Below are 5,000 nucleotides of genomic sequence, written 5' to 3' on the forward strand. Positions count from 1 at the left end.
TTTCGAAAATGTATTTTTTGCTAAAATCGAATTTTTTATAGTCAGTTTTTTTTACATCAAAACCATAAGATATTTTAAAGACCTATATGAAATCATAATGAAATTTTTTTATATAGAATACACAATTTATACCCCTACATAGAGAGAGAGAGAGAGAGAGAGAGAGAGAGAGAGAGAGAGAGAGAGAGAGAGAGAGAGAGAGAGAGAGAATTTTGGTTCTACACAATTTTCACCTTAATGTAACAGAGAGAGAGAGAGAGAGAGAGAGAGAGAGAGAGAGAGAGAGAGAGAGAGAGAGAGAGATTTGATATAGACTACGCAATTTTCACCCTTACAGAAAGAGAGACAATTTTATTTCTACACAATTTTCACTCTTACGTAGCGGAGAGAGAGAGAGAGAGAGAGAGAGAGAGAGAGAGAGAGAGAGAGAGAGAGAGAGAGAGAGAGAGAGGGAGAGAGTGTGTGTGTGTGTGGTGTCTGTATACGCAATTTGCACCCCTATATAGCGGAGAGAGAGAGAGAGGAGAGAGAGAGGAGAGAGAGAGAGAGAGAGAGAGAGAATTTGATATAGACTATACAACTTTCATCCCTACAGAGAGAGAGAGAGAGAGAGAGAGAGAGAGAGAGAGAGAGAGAATTTGATATAGACTATGCAACTGTTATCCCTACAGAGAGAGAGAGAGAGAGAGAGAGAGAGAGAGAGAGAGAGAGAGAGAGAGAATTTGATATGGACTACAACTTTCATCCCTACAGAGAGAGAGAGAGAGAGAGAGAGAGAGAGAGAGAGAGAGAGAGAGAGAGAGAGAGAGAGAGAGAGAATACATTTATGCCTAATTTTCACCCTTATGTAGCGGGTGTGAGAGAGAGAGAGAGAGAGAGAGAGAGAGAGAGAGAGAGAGAGAGTACCATCCTGAATAAATCCTCTTTCGTCTAAAGGGTGCCTCAATTGTGGTCTCCTGGTTAATATTCTTGCTGCACGGTGGTATCAGAGGCCCTGAAACACGAACGAGAACAGAACATGAACAGATATCTGAAGATCTAATAACAATAGTATGTGATATTCTTTTGTTTTCTCTTATATCTATTGTTAATAGTTTATATATGACACATATGTTTTGACGTTGTTACTGTTTTTAGAATGATTTATTGTTAATTTGTTCTCGTCATTTATTTATTTACTTATTTCCTTTCCTCACTGGGCTATTTTCCCTATTGGAACCCTTGGCCTTATAGCATCTTGCTTTTCAAACTAAGGTTGTAGCTTGGCTAATAATAATAATAATAATAATAATAATAATTGATTTTCTTTATTTGATTCTTCCATATAATCTTTATTAGTGACTGTTCTCTATTGAAGGCGAGACAGCACAATTACTTGTATACAAAGTAGCTATTGCTATTACTGTTGTTGCTGCTAAAACTACTTTTATTGATAATGATATATGTGATATTATTGAAAATATTACTAACATGTATATCTTAGCATTATCAAGGTATAAATAATCAGTTAAAAATCTATACTTAATTAAAAATAATTGTTTTTTTTTTATTATGAACGCAAGAATTAACCCCAAACTTTAAAAAAATATATATTATAAAAACAATTGTTCAGAAATAACTCCAGAGAGAGAGATAAAACAAAATATTGTCGAATAGCAGAGACAAAAAGCCAGAAAAATTTTATTATGTATATATATATATATATATATATATATATATATATATATATATATATATATACATATATATATATATATATATATATATATATATATATATATATATGTATATATATATATATATATATATATATATATATATATATATATATATATATATATATATATATATATATTTTAATGATATGCATAGTTTCTCTTGAATGAATACCAAGAGAACTGATATTTCCCTTAAATGGAATTAGTGAAAAATACAGCTTTAGATAAGTAGAGAAAACTACAATATCCCATAAAAGCTGAAGACAGTACCAAATAATATCAAATCTCTTTTTAGAGAAAAGAAGAAATTGCTTATTCCATTACTTTTTTCAAGTGTCTATTTACGTTTGCTGTTATGAAAATTCAATGCATTATGCAATACGTATGAAGTGCAATCGACTTCATATATTGTATATATTTACATATATAATAATATTGATATGTGTATATATATAATATATATATATATATATATATATATATATATATATATATATATATATATATATATATATATATGTATATATATATATATATATATATATATATATATATATATATATATATATATACATATATATAAGTAAAATAATTCAGGGAAATGTATGTCAACAAAAACTTTCCACATAAGGAATTACTTAGAATGATAATTCTTATGAACAGTGAGTTACTAAATTCAAACAATCTAATATCTTTTAATCTTTCCTGATTTGGCTAAGGCCATAGAAAACACGACTGACCTCATATAGTACCAGAAGTGTGCGTTAGCCTATTCTGCAATCAATATGGCCCAATGTCTTACAAAATTTCAGTCAGAAGAAAAAGGTTAATCAATTGCTTTTGTCCTCTTTAAAATAGATGGGCAAAAGTACCCTCTAATGGTTAAAACATCCAACCAGATATTTAATACTAGACCTTTGACTAAAGAGACGTTAATTCCACTTTCAAGGTTTATTTCTGATTAGTCTCTATTATTATTATTATTATTATTATTATTATTATTATTATTATTATTATTATTATTATTATTATTATTATTATTATTATTATTATCTGTTGTAGCCTACTTCTCTGTATCATATAAAATCCCAGGGGAGTCAAGTTCACTTTATAGTCTAGTCAACACACATTTACTCTCAACCATTGTTTTTATCACTGCCTCACTTACCGTAATAATCCCTCCACTCGAAATTGGTACAAGTCGCACCAAAAGTTCCCCTTCGACAAACACACCTGCAGGACTGACCGAGGTATCCTTCGTTCAGGCAGGGATCATGCCGGAATCCACACAGGGAACGCCACCGATCTTATGGAAAGAAGAAGTCGAACTCTTTATTAGTGGTTTTGTTTTTCAAAATGACTGTTTTTTGACGAATGGTTATTGGCATAAACTTTTCCATTATAGAGATAATTTGTGGTATTTTTAAAATAAACTTTCCATTAGAGAGATGATTTGTGGTAATTTAGAAATAAACTTTACCATTAGAGAGATAACTTAATGTAATTTAAAAATAAACTTTCCCATTAGAGAGCTAACTTGTGGTAATTTAAAAATAAACTTTCCAATTACAGAGGTAATTTGTGGTAATTTAAAAATAAACTTTCCAATTACAGAGGTAATTTGTGGTAATTTAAAAATAAACTTTCCGATTACAGAGGTAATTTGTGGTAATTTAAAAATAAACTTTCCGATTATAGAGATAAGTTGTGGTAATTTAAAAATTAACTTTCCCTTTACAGAAATGTATTTTAGTAAGTTTAAAAAAAAATTTGCGCGTGTGTTCGTTTGTTGTGTGCTTGGAGTTATCGATATAAGAGGTTAATTATGCTAGAATGTTTGGTAAACAAAACAGCAGTTTAAAATCATACACAATAAGATACGTTGTCTTATTCATCAAAGTACACTCTGAAGAAAGCTATGTACTCTCAGAGAATTAACCATGAATTCAATTATCTTTTTATTAGAATGAACTGGAATCACATTAGTAAATTTAGGCCGTACATCAAAAAATTGAAGCAGTTTTAGTGCTGAATAACTGAGAGGAGCAAGTTGTCTTACCCAAGCAACCGTAGAGTTTGTTCACAACTATTTTGTCCATGTGAGAGATGCCGCCTCCGGATCTTCCCAGAATCCCTTGGTATTTGATGTCTTTGGTACTGAAGGTCAGTTTTCCGTTCCTTGAAAGCCACTGCGAAAGAGAGAGACCAAATTGAGTGGAGAGAGAGAGAGAGAGAGAGAGAGAGAGGAGAGAGAGAGAGAGAGAGAGAGAGAGAGAGAGAGAATTTGGATAGACTACACAATTTCCACCCTTACAGGGCAAGAGCTAGAGAATTATAGGCCTATTTCTACACAATTTTCACCCCTTACGTAGCGGTGAGAGAGAGAGAGAGAGAGAGAGAGAGAGAGAGAGACTATATTCAAGAAGAAAGAATTTAAATGAACTGAATAAAGTATATTTTCAATGTGCAGATTAAAATGACATAGGCATTATTACAATATCAAATGTGCCTTTTGTAGAAGATAGAAAAAAAAAATCTAAGACCTGATAATGACCCTATTTTGTTAAATTCATTAACCTCATTCTGGCCAGGATTTTCAGATTTCTTTCAGAAGCAAGTCTTTGAAAGCTGTCTGTTTTACGGTAATGAAAACTGAATATCCTTTTACTCTATTTATAAAAAACGATATCGTCGTCAATAAACTTCGATGTAAGGATGCCAGAAAACTCAAAATCAATGATTCATTTTGAAATTACATTAATTTTATGATGAAAAAGAGTATATTGAATTACAGGTTTCCGAAATGTACTATACTAATTTTTTTTTAATGAGGCATATTTGCACTGACTCGCAGCGGTGCCCTTTTAGCTCGGAAAAGTTTCCTGCTATCTGATTGGTTAGAATTATCAGCGATCAGGAAACTTTCCCGAGCTAAAAGGGAACCCCTGCGAGTCGGTATAAATCTGCCTCACTAAAAAGAATTGAGTATAGCCGTCGAGGAAACGAAATACCTTACCACACTATGTGGCTGCATAGCAGACGAGTAATCGAAGGATATCTTTGCATATGAAAATTCGTCCAACCCGAATTTCGGAAAGTTGTCATTCACATTTTCTTTGTTGATGTTCAAGTGCAAAGCTCTGTCTGGCCTCAGGAACTGGTAATGGATGCCAAGAGCTATTCCTAATCCACGCACGATTTCTTCTTTCTGAGGCAAAGCAAAAAAAAAAAAAATAAGAAAATATTTCATCTCGTTATTGGTATGCTTATTTTTGGAATCAA

General features: G+C 31.8%; 1 long non-coding RNA gene across 1 annotated transcript in view; it reads right to left on the bottom strand.

Moving 5' to 3' along the window:
• Positions 1 to 4,921, bottom strand: part of LOC137659576 (uncharacterized) — a 6,939-nt gene extending 2,018 nt beyond the window's left edge. Inside the window, exons 1-4 of the long non-coding RNA XR_011047587.1 lie at positions 4,735 to 4,921; positions 3,778 to 3,907; positions 2,887 to 3,024; positions 907 to 994 (exon numbers count right to left, since the gene is read on the bottom strand). This is a non-coding gene — a long non-coding RNA (uncharacterized lncRNA). The remainder of the gene's footprint in view (positions 1 to 906; positions 995 to 2,886; positions 3,025 to 3,777; positions 3,908 to 4,734) is intronic.
• Between the last annotated feature and the right edge of the window lie 79 nt (positions 4,922 to 5,000).

This window comes from Palaemon carinicauda, chromosome 20 (genome assembly GCF_036898095.1).
Source record: "Palaemon carinicauda isolate YSFRI2023 chromosome 20, ASM3689809v2, whole genome shotgun sequence".
Classification (NCBI taxonomy): domain Eukaryota; kingdom Metazoa; phylum Arthropoda; class Malacostraca; order Decapoda; family Palaemonidae; genus Palaemon; species Palaemon carinicauda.